This window comes from Lagopus muta, chromosome 5 (assembly GCF_023343835.1).
Source record: "Lagopus muta isolate bLagMut1 chromosome 5, bLagMut1 primary, whole genome shotgun sequence".
NCBI lineage: Eukaryota > Metazoa > Chordata > Aves > Galliformes > Phasianidae > Lagopus > Lagopus muta.
Window position 1 is genome coordinate 32,139,924 of NC_064437.1, and position 12,219 is coordinate 32,152,142.

General features: G+C 45.7%; 1 long non-coding RNA gene across 3 annotated transcripts; it reads left to right on the forward strand.

Moving 5' to 3' along the window:
• The first annotated feature begins 232 nt into the window (after positions 1-232).
• LOC125693706 (uncharacterized) lies at positions 233-4,471 on the forward strand. Of its 3 annotated transcripts, none has more exons than XR_007377212.1 (4): positions 233-306; positions 511-594; positions 3,688-3,937; positions 4,205-4,471. It is a non-coding gene; the product is annotated as an uncharacterized LOC125693706 (long non-coding RNA). The 3 variants fall into 3 exon arrangements; XR_007377210.1 differs by having other exon boundaries at positions 285-384; XR_007377211.1 differs by having other exon boundaries at positions 295-356.
• The last annotated feature ends 7,748 nt before the right edge of the window (positions 4,472-12,219 follow it).

Sequence of the window (12,219 nt, forward strand, 5' to 3'; positions counted from 1 at the left end):
GGGACTAGGAATCTGGCAGGCTAAAGCAAGATGTTCGTCCCAATAATGGAGAGGCAATTACTTTTATAAAAAATGTACTTTAAAAAAATAATAAAGTGTGTAAGTATGAGGTCTCCTCACTTGTGCTCATCTTTGTAAAAGATGATTGATTCCCCTCAGCAGCAGGGCACTCCAAACCACATTCTTAAGGGCAAACAGCACAGCTGTGTGCAATAGAGCCAGTAGAGCAGACACAGCAACACTTAATGAGGGGCTTGGCACCTGATTCCTGTGTACAATAAGCTTTTCTATCCTTTCTTGTGAAAGGTTGTTGCTATCTAATAACTGCTAAGGAAAAAATTAATGGCATTTGTGAGGTGGTCTTCATAGCATATGGATAGTAGGGTGTGTGGGAACTGTTAGGTTGTGGCCTGAACTAGTGGTTGAACATCTGGTGAAGGGGCGAAGCCAGGATCACACAGGTGTATTGCTTCCAGGGCTCACTACAACCTCTCCAAAATCTCATTTCAGGGTTGGCAGCATCAGGAGAAGCACTTCTAATCAGAGATTCCCAATCTTTTGGAGTGTTTTGTGAGCCCTGATCCTTGGAAATAGGTAAGTGATTCCTTCTTTGTTTGCAGATTGTGACTGCTACCTTTCTTGGATAATCCATAACTAGTTTAAAGCAACTGTATCTGCTATCACTAGCCTATCCCTACAGAGGGCAATAGACCAGGAGGTGGAGGTGCATTGCGGTTTGTACTTAAAACAAATTTACAAATTATACTGAGGTTATGCTTGTTAAACTGTATGGTTTATGAAAGCTAGGTCACTGTAGCACACCAGAAGAAAAAAGAGGGTAGAAGGCACTGACATTTGTCAGGTTTTACTTGCTATGCAAGTTTTTCATGCTGCTTTGGTCTTGTACAGAGGAATTTTAGCTTTTTATACTACGCTCTCCTGCAGAAAGGAACATCCCCACTGTTGTTGTTCTTGGTGAAATTGACTCTGCTATCACTCTTCTTCATTACCATCCTTCAGCAGGAGTGGCCAAGAGGGCCCCCCCCAGTAAGCAGCCTAGCTGATAGCTCCAGCTGTCTGCGTACCAAAGCTGATTCCTTTGTTAGGAAAGGGAAGACAACTAGGAGTAATACACAGGGCTGGAAAAGCCAAAGGATCACAGGGAGTAAGTGCTCTGAAACAATTCTAGGATAAGGTCAGGGAGAGACATTTGAGCTGTCTGAACTGGGGAGGAGGTGTGTGGAAAACATTTTTAAATTTTGCCTAAAACTGAAGTATGGAGTAATGCAAGGGAGTGTGCATGGACTCTTCCACTGCACTATTAGACATCAGTATCCAGTTCTTAAAGTACAACTTTCCTTCATTTCTTTGATTCTAGCAGTGTTCAGAATATAACCAGTCCTGGATGTTGTAGCTGTGCCATTCTCAAACACGCAGCTCATTTACACACCTTTTGTGCTTAATTTAAATCTCTGTAGGCTAATCTTATTTTAATGTTTCTTATTTTCTGTATTTTCTTAGCCAATATACGATTCTCTTAATAAAAGGGAGAAATTAATTGTTATTTAAGTAAATAACAATCAGCTCCTCTACGTAAGCTGATGCTGAGTCTGTTCTCTTTCTTCATGTACATCATTGCCATCTAGTGTTACCTTAGGTACAGAAAAAAGGGGAGGAAGATGGTTACTAATTACCCTGTGAGTCAGTGGTAATGTTGACAGCACACAATGAAAATATACTAGCAAAAAGCAGGAGTCAGAATTACAGTACAGTAAAGCTGAACTGTAAAGCAGGCATTATCAGAGAATGGTTTCAAAAACCAGATAGTTAGAATGACTGATTTGGCAGCTGTTTGTAGAAGGCACTTTATGTGGTTGAGTTACTGTACTTCTCACCTGTTACATTCAGCTTCTAATTCAAGGTTTCAAATAAGCAAATGCAAGATCTAAGAGGACTGAATCTGAAGAAAAGCTCACAGCTTTGTTCATTTACAAAATACATATTATTCAGCAATTGTCCTCCCACCTCACATGCACAAACTGAAGCCTAGCAGTCAACCTGTGTGATGTTGTCAGATCCTTTAACTGTCAGAAAAAAAGTCCTTTTTTTTGGAGCTGTCCTATATATAGAGAAGCTTCCCCTGAGATGTATTTTTATTCAGACAGTGTGGGCAAAAATATATATTCAAAAATCAGGTCATGTCAAAATGTGACCCAGAGGGAATTGCTGGCCCAGAGAAATGAGGTGGATGAGTGGGGAGTTTTAAGAGCCCAGCTCATCCAGCATCAAAGGCAGACTGCTTTTCTGAGAGCCTAGAAAGCATGGATATACTGTGTTGAGGGGAAATGAGAGATCACAGCATGAGTAAATGTAAATCTTTTCTGCCACAACTGAAGCGCTGTGACAGTTTGAATGGGTGAATCTGAGATTGTTATAGGCATAGCATTAGGAATAATCCGAAATGTACTCCTTATATTTTAGATAAGTTAGCATATCCCATTACTATGATCAAAATCTTATTACTCTTTGCAAGTAATTTGTAAATTGTAATTTGCAAATATGATAGAAATTGAGATTTTTCTATGGAAATAAGTGGCAAAACCTGCTCAAAGCTGCCATGCACATGCATGTCAATTTTCACAAGGCTACATGTTGGATGAGTTCTATGCCCAGACCTCTCAGTAGACCAGAACAAAGACTCAAGCCTTAAGTAAGGGAAAGCAACTAAAATACATGTGAGTGTACAGCTGCAGAGTTTGGAAAGCTTAATGTGGATGCCTTTGTCAGTCCCAAGTGGATTGCTTTGACACATCACAGCTATGTTTATTTGCATCATTTTTTATATGCTGCGTTTGCAAAAGAAAAGTTGCTTTATTTATTTATACGGCATTATTTTGTTAAAAAAGTGACTCTGACTTCCTAGTAAAAATGAGAAACTCGTTAAACTTACAACAGGGAAGAGGAAGCGAGAGGAACAACCTCAGAGCAATGCAAAAACGAGTAAGACGCTGCTTGTTTTGAATAAGCCCACTCATTTTGACCATCTGACCGCTCCTTTTATGGACAAAAATGAGGTTTTTCCCATGACTTCTTTTGTGACTATGCAAAAATAGCCTTTGTTTTTGGTCTTGAAAGTCACTTAGCATTCTGGAATAGATATTTCTATCTTTACTAAAAAAAATTTTCCCCCAAAATGAGCATTGCAACTACTGCCACATTTTAGTTTTTCTGACACTGCTCACACTACTGTTCACATGATTATTAAAACAAATTTTAATAATAATTAATTAATTTAAAAATCAAATGCAAAGCCAACAATAGAATCTCTGGAGATTGCCCAAGCTGCTTATTGCATGGATCTATCACTCCTCCTTGTTTTTAAGGGGCATTGAGGCTGTTGCCTAATATACTGCTGTCCTATGCTGACATCTTCTGGGCCCTGCTCAGACTGCACTAAAACAAACCCTGCAGCACATGGGGGGGGGTAACCTGTGCACCCTTCAAACTCTGGGCATTAAGAGACTTCTGAACTGAACAAAAAAATAGCGCCCTCACTCGTCTGTTCTCTGGCATTTTGGCACCAATTCTGGCAGATGAGCTCAAGATAGCTCCACAGGCATCCTCAGTTTCCCTCTGAATGCACAAACAACTGTATAAAAACTTATTTCTCCTTCTTTCCCTTGAAAGACAGTGGGCTCACAGTGACAGGAGTCAGGAGTCTCCCTTCTGTTATGTAATGCTTGAAAACAGTCACCAAATGAGATCCTCAGCTGCCTTTGGGTTCAGTCTCCAGGCACCAGCTCCAAGATGAAGCTTTTTCCTATGCGGATCCTAGCCAGGGAACCTCACCAATAAACAAGGAAACAGCTTAGTGAGGTTATCTCCTTCCAGAATCAAACAGCTGCAGAACAAGAGGCTGTGCAATTTAGTTTTTAAGGTAAGCTGCACGTTTTAGTTTACTTCCATCCTCAGGTCTCAGCTTTAAGTAAGCTGATGAGTTACTTCACCCAGCCCTCAACCGCTGTAACCTCATAGGTAACAAACTGGAACAATGCAACCACAGTGTGTCTGGAGTGGATAAACACCCTTAGCTTAATGGAAAGGACACTCCTTTTAAAAACTGTTCTTCTTAAAAGTGAAGAATTCCTGTATAGGTTGGGTCTCATGGGTTTTTTTGTTTGTTTGTTTTTTTCCTCTACCACAGTGCAGGAAAAAGCTATGATGTCAAACAGGCTTTATTCAGAGATGCTGCTGCACCAAAATGCAGGATATTGAGCCCCTAGATTATTTCATCCTCTGCTATGCACAGAAAACAAATGGTCAAGGAAGAAACAGCTGCTGCAATTGGAGGAAAAATATGTGAGCTCACAAAGGAGAAAGGAATACTTTCTATTTGCATGTAAGACAGATTTAACACTAATTCAACCTCAAAAGCATGTAATAAAATCTATATTTCCTACTCTTTGCTATCTGGAGTTGAATGTGATCCAATCACACTTGTTCTACAGGTGGAATGACCTGGCAGTTAGATCACATACATTGCCAAACAAAGCCCTTACCTTGCAAGGGAGACAGGGCAGCCCACAAAGCACAGCTGTTCTGAACAGCTCACTAGTGAACGAAATTGTTAACACACCCAACAATGGAGGTATAAGGGAGAAAACACGTTATCAGATTAATAACACTTACAAGATAATGTGTGGATCTGCAAACTATCCCATGCAGTGCTCAGGCATGTCTACTGAAATGTACAAATAACTTCAGTAGAATTTGAGTACGATGTAAAAGGGAAGGAAAGTGGAAGTGGTCAGGTGAAGAGATGCTGTATCTTTTCCCAGAAGGCTAAGGGGCAAGATCAGAGTTGACAGGCACAGCCAACAGCTTTGTTCTTTCTAGATGCACTGTCGTGCTAACCTGATTCTCTTATTCAGCTTTTCACGCTTGAGAAAAATCCTGCAAAATGTCTCCTTCACAGCTTTCTTACCCTCTACTCTCACAGTACATTTTGCAGAATCTGTGGTGAAGCACTCGGTTCGCAAGTTGTGGATTTAGAGCAGAATTACCTGAAAGAATGACCTGTCTTACTGTTTTAACTGCTGCCATCTCAGATATTTGCAGAACTCTGCTAGAGAAAGTCAGCACACACACCATGAATTATGCTTCTGATTTAATAAGCTATACGTTTAACATTCAGGCTAGAGGGGAAAAAAACAAAAGCAAACAACAAAAAAAACCAGACCAGATGAAATCACAGGTATTTCCGAATGTTGCTTTTAGGGCATATACCACAAGGGGGACTCTTCTACAATTTTGTAGGGCAAAAAGAATTCCACGGGGGGGGGGGGGGGTGGGGGGGGGTGGAGATGAGTAAATGATTTCTGCCGCTGAATATGCAGAGACCATTTTAGGCTTTTTAAGCCCACAGATGCTGTTAATCTATAAAATTCATTAACAGGTATCAATTTATGTTCATATTCCCTGCTGTTCTGGCTCCTTCACATCTCTGGTTTTATATTGTGTTCTGTGTAGCCTATCAATTTTTCTTAATAGAGGAGTAGTTAGGAGACTTTGCTGAGCCACTAGATAGAAGCCACAAAAGTAAACAAAGACACATATACACAAAACAAACTGACAACCCATAGTGACTTTTACTTACAGCCTAGGATTGAAAGAACCCATGGAACTACAAGGGCTGGATATTGGCATTTCCACTGCAGTGCATGTGGAACAGGAGAAAAGAAATGATGATAGGTGGAATGTGCTGAGAAAGTGCGAGATAATACAGACATGGGCATTAGGATGGGGTCTGGGCAGCAAGGAAGGGGAGTGCTGGGAAGAAGGGAAGAGGTACACTAATCAGCATGAGCCTTAGAGAAATATAAACTACCAGAAGAATAATGAGAACAAATTATAGTTTCTGCTATCGTGCACGTTTCAGCATAGTTTGCTCAGTAATGCTCAGCTACAGTGAAAGCTCAATATCTTGTGGCTGCATACCTCCCTTCGTACCTTAGACACAGTGTGTTGTAAAAATTGTCAGTGTTTACAGTTCATTCCAGATGATGGGATTTAAAAAAAAAAAAAAAAAAAAAGGATTAAATACACAAACCCCATTCCTTTTATCTTTTAGAAAGCACATATAACAAGGAAAATTAATAACTGAAGTTGTATCTACCGTGCCTTTCTTCGTGAAGATGCAAAAGAAATCCTGAGCATCTACTTAATTGAAATTCTGTTATTGTGAAATGACACACAGTGGGAGGCTGTGGGTTTATAGCAAAAGTTACCAAGGTGGCACCGAAAATGAAACTAAGAATTAATTGAGGATTCAAATGTAACTAAGTGACCTTTCAATTACTTTAAACTTTAGACAAATAAGAGATGTTATCGTTCTAATTAGAACTCAAATTTTTTTAGTGACAAAACTGTATTACTCAACTGCCATAATTCTTGTTAAAAGTGACAGAATAATTGCCTTTACTCAAACAAACTGAACTCCTATTCTGTCTTCAAAATATTAGCAAAATCCCAGAACAAAGGGTTTCTAAATCTGTACCAGAGAACAGCAATTCAAATGTTTTGTGAGTCAGTGTGCAACATACAAAGGGATAAGAACATTCATATCTCATGGCAGATGCAACTATCATAAGATTGAGACTTGCTCTTTAATATCTCTTTTCCAGACCTCAGTTATGAATGACAGTAGATGAAAAAAGTTAGTTGCAGCACAAGCGAAAGTAGTAGAGAAGTTGTAGTGGAAATCCTGAGTCACGGCTGGAAGCAGGGACTAAGCAGCTGGAGGGAAGGCAGTGCCAACCCAGGGGAGCCCAGGTGCAAACAGTGCACCTGAATGACTGCAAGGGGCAGAGCCAGGATCCAGCCTTTCAAAGCCCTCGTGGAAGGGTCAGCAGTGGAACTAAAGCTATCTCTCAGGAGATTCCTGCCTTCCAGAGCTCTGTTCCTTCATTTCAGCACCACCAGCTGAGCAGCCCCTTCTCCGTGGACTATGTGACATGTGTCACAGTGAGCACATGGTGGCACAACCACCCTGCAAAGTAGCAGAAGCGCTGCTCCCTGGGCAGATAGAGCAGTTGGTGCTGAGCAATGGCACTGCGAGAAGATGGAAGAGATTGGGAGAGTAGACTGAAGGCAGAACTGCCCCAGTGCCCTCCCAGCTCACAGCATGGTCGAGGACCCTTTGGAATCCGTCTGTGACTGCGATAGTCCTGAAGCTCGCCTGGTGCCAGGCCTTGCCTCCCCTTCTTGCTGTATCTGTGCACGGCCATGTTGTGTCTGAGAGAGCGTGCCCATGTCTGCTGAGGGGCGGGTGAGGCCGTGCCTCGTGCCTGTGGGCTGGCAGCTGCACCCGTCTGGCACTCGTGGCAGTGGCCATGGCTGCACGTGGGACGCCCGGTGTGCTGAAGCATAGCCAGAAAGGAGCATGCATGAGCTCTCGTGTGCAATGGCGCGCTGGGCCGTGCCCACGGCCGTACCCCTCACACTGCTCTGCCTTCTGATGTGTTGCAGGTGAAGCCATGGTGGAGGAGCACATCTGGGAATCTGTCTTGCTCCAGTTTATAGGAGGGAGAGGAGGTTCTTTGATATCTGTATAGCTGGCATGAGATTAAGAAATGTTGGTCTGAGCAGTTTATTACAAATCTTAATCAGGGAGATGGGGAAGGGGGGGATGGACACTATTATGAATTGGGGTAATGGGGAAGGGAAGGAGGGGGATAGAAAAGATAGGAAAGAAGTAGCAAGGATTCTTTATAGGAAGCAAGAGGGAGGTAGTCACCACCATGGATCCAGTGTGGTTCCTGGTTTTGTCATTGACCTTCAGTAGCGTTGGATCGTCGGGCATTGTTGTTCTGTTGACAATGACTGTGACCACGGCGATGATGGCCAATTTTCAATGGTAGTACCAACTTATAAATAAGTCCAAAGTGGTAGAGTCAGCTCTCCTTGGAGGGACAGCTCAAATACAAAGTGGTTGAGTCAGCTCTCCTTGGACTGGCAGCTTCTGGCTCTGGGATCTCAGCAGAAACTCCTTTGTTCCCGTCTTCTGGGCCCTGCCAGCAGATAAGAGGGAGCAGGGATGCCCACCTGCATCCTGTCTTTCACAGGACACGATGGTATCATTCCCCAATTTTCCCAAACCATGCTGGAGTTATTTAGTCACAGGCCAGATCTGCCACCAGTAAACACTCCTGACTGAGCACCCTTTCTGGAAGCAAGCAGCTCTGGAGGAAGGTGCTTTGTGGACAATTTCCACAAAGTGATGTTGATTGTTATACAGTAGCACCCATCATTTGACTACTCAACAGATCAGTCATAGTCTTATCACAAGAAATAACTCAGGAAGCAAGTGTCGAGGCAAAAAACAAAGAAGGATTCTCACAGAATCGCTGGTGGAAGACAACACTCTGTCAGCTGTGCTGCTGCAGGAGCTGATCGAGGTGTGTGAGCCTCCAGCAGAAATCCTGCAGGGCAGAGCTGCTGGGTCACAGAGCCAGGGCACGGCAGGGCTCACTGCCCTGCTCTGGCCTGGCCTTGCCGTGCCCTGGCGATGGGCTGAGAATGCCCTTACTCACCCTATATCTACGTAACTTGTCCCAGCTGCCCTGGAGTGTAAGAAGAGGTCCGTGGAGCTGGCAGACACTGTCAGAGAGAAGGCAAAAATTGACGAGGGACAGAGGGCTGGAGGGAGAGAATGGACAGCATCTTGTTTCTTGGAAAGCCCCCTGCGAGCAGGCATGGGTTGGGCTTTAGAGTGGAACCTTTCCTTGTCCAGGCACTGAGGGAGGAGGTGGAGGTGGAGATGAAGAACCTCCAAAAGGCACGAGAGAACATCAAAAGGCATCTGTGCTGCCGGCTGGAGCTCGGGAAGGCCAGGCCTGTGCAGAGCTGGCACCAAGGGAAGAAGACATTACTTCCCTGCACGAGACTCTGTCTTTGCAACTGGTAAGACAGACAGCCTCACTGTGGCCTTGGGGAGGGAAGAGTCACCTCAGGGCCACAGCAGGGGATATGGGCCTCCTTCTGTGTGTGGGGACAAAGGAAGGGTTCTGATGCCCAAACCTTCACACACCCCAACACGTGTCCCTGCTTTGCCCTGTCCTCTAGGATGAACAGATGGCAGCACAGCGACGTCCACTCATGACCTGGCTGCGGTGAGCTGCCCTGGGGTCCAGAGACAATCAGGCAGCTTTTGACTTTGTGGGGATGGAGAGCTTGTTAGTGTCCTGGGTGAGAGAGCAGATGATTCTGGCAGCTCTCTACAACAAATTCGGTTGCTCCCTGTATGGCCCAGGTCCGTGGGCTGTTTGCTGGGGCTGGTTGGAAAGTGCTGAGACAAATGTGCCCCTTGTTCTGAGTGAACCTTCTTCTGTTGCTCAGGAGGTTTCTGCTGTTCTTGGGCCTGCTGCAGCTTGTCGTCTTCATCCTGGTCCTGCTGCAGAGGGACATCCTCCACAGGGTCCTTCCTGCAGAGCTGGTGACTGCCCTTGGCAGCTGTCCATGGAAAACTGCTCTTTTCTCACCCCAGAACACAGGGCAGCCCTTCATCGTGGGATCACTGATTCTGCACAGGCATTAGGTGTGCCTGCCCTCTCACTGATAACATCGATAAAAATCCATCCCAATTCCAAAATGTCTCATTTGTGCATGGCAATCGTTAGACCCAGTTGACAAATGTCTGTTCAACCATGGGAAAGAGATAATGGGATTCTGGAACTTAGGTACAGGAATCAGAGTTTTCTGAGCACTGAGGAGGCCCCAAAATGATGATCCACATGAGCTGCATCTGTATTATCATGATTCAAAAAGCCCCGGGCGGCTTGATTTACTACTTGTCTCTCTAGCATATTTTGTAAACGGTCAAGCAGTTTAATGTGGGGCTCGCAGCCCCCTGCGTAATTGATGTAAATGAGGCATTAGATGAATTAATATCAGGAATCCGATGGATGGCGTGCAACACCAAAGGCTTAACTTGTTCAAGGCGCTGTCTGGGCCTGAGGCGTTGCCCAGATCCCATCCCCCATGAGTTCCTCCATGCCAATATGGTTTAAGTTATTCAAATTGCTCATAGCCTGGATGGTAGCCTGCTCTTGGTATTCAGTCATCAACATGGTATACTGCATGGGAGACAGAATCGTTCGTAACAAAATTTTTCAGTCGTGAGGGGTCATAACATAACTGTCACCAATTGCAACCAAAAGATTACATGTAAAGGCAGACTGAGTTCCATAATCTTTCACTGACTTCCTTAGCTCCTTTACTGCCTCATAAGGCAGGGACTCCCGCTGGGGGGGCTCATTTGGATGATAAAACACAGGAAAGGCTTGCAACCTATCAGCATCACCCCGTGACACTGCTTCTTTTCTGCACCGCTCTAAAGCACCGTAGTACGTCGTAGAAGAATTTTTCTTTCCCGCACATTTCAATTTATCATCAGGAGGGAAAACGTTCGCTTCGTCTTCCAGATCTACTGGACCAGGATCAAAAAGCTCCAGCGGCTCCGGCCTGTCCTTGCCTTTAACCAAGTTACACGCGGGTTCCAGGGACGCAGCAGCAGACGACGCCGGCGGGGCGGAGGGAGGCTGCGTTAAGGCGAGCGTCGGGGGCGGAGCCGGAGGGCGGCAGCGCGGGGCCGAGTGAGGATTTCTTTTCTCCCCGGTCGGAGTCGCGGATCGACTCTGGGCTGCGGCTGCTTTCCGAGCTGAGGGGCGGCGGCGGCTTTGGGGAATAAATTCTTCATGGTCGAGTTTGTTTAAGCCCTTCCGATACTTGGTGCCAAACAGGTAGAAGTTCAGCAGCCGTTCTGTCTTTAGTAATAGAAGCCTCGCAGAGTTGTGTGCCAGTTTTGTCCCAAAGCTTTCCATGAAGAGAGAACGCGGCTTTCGGAAATTCGGGGACATTTCTGCTTGTCCATTTGAGAAGTGTAACCAATGCTGAGGTAGACAGAGGCTGATTCTGAAATCTTAACGGCAGTACTTCAGTATTTCCTTGCTGCTCCTTCGTTAGCGAACTCCCCGCAGTTCCCGACTGCTCGCCTTCTGTCCTACAGAACGCTGCGGACGCCAAACAATCTCACCGCATTTCACGACGGCGCTGCCAAGCCAGGCTCGCTCAGCCTCGGCTTCATTTGCTGCACGTGGTCGGCGCCATTTGCAGCGTCTGATGCACGTCCTCAGATGTGACCGATCGTAATCATTTACTGTAAGTGCTCACATCACTCGTATACCTTCACAACTTTTCTGGCTTTCCGATCCTGCCCTACAACTTTCCCATCCACATTTACATATCAACAGAGCAGTTTACAAACACTCCTCAGTCGTTCACGCGGTACTTAGGCAACTCAGAGCCGTGAGCCGTTCTTTCTTCTCCTAGAGGTGTCCTTGTTTCTTATGCTGTTTATCTTGCTCCACAGCTGCTGCTCTGAACAGTTTTTCTTGTATTCCCACAGGATGGGGATTTTGGCAGCCCTGTACGACATTCGGTTGCGCCCTGTAGGACACAGGTCTGGGGGGCAGTTTGGAGTGGTTGGTTGGAAAGTGTTGAGACAAATGTGCCTCTGGGTCTGAGTGAAACAGCTTCTATTCGCTCTCACTGCCCTGCTCCGGCCTGACCTTGCCGTGCCCTTGCGATGGGCTGGGAATGCCCTTACTCATCCAGCACCCATGTAACTCATCCCAAGTGCCCTGCAGTGTAAGAAGAGGTCTGTGGAGCTGGCAGACACTGTCAGAGAGGAAGCCAAAATCCGCAAAATACGGAGGGCTGGAGGGAGAGAATGGACAGCGTCTTGTTTCTTGGAAAGCCCCCTGCGAGCAGGCATGGGTTGGGCTTTAGAGTGGACCCTTTCCTTGTCCAGGCACTGAGGGAGGAGGTGGAGGTGGAGATGAAAAACCTCCAAAAGGCACGAGAGAACATCAAAAGGCATCTGTGCTGCCGGCTGGAGCTCGGGAAGGCCAGGCCTGTGCAGAGCTGGCACCAAGAGCTGCCCGTCCCAGCTCCAGCAGAGGCCGAGCAGCTGCCTCGGGTCCCTGTGGCCACCTTGGTGGGTGAAGAGGTCCTGGTGCCGGCCGAGGCCTCTTCTCACGCACCAAACTCCCAGTGTCTCTAGCAGCAGGATGGTGACATGCAGGGAAGAAGACATTACTTCCCTGCACGAGACTCTGTCTGTGCAACTGGTAAGACAGAAAGCCTCGCTGTGGCCTTGGG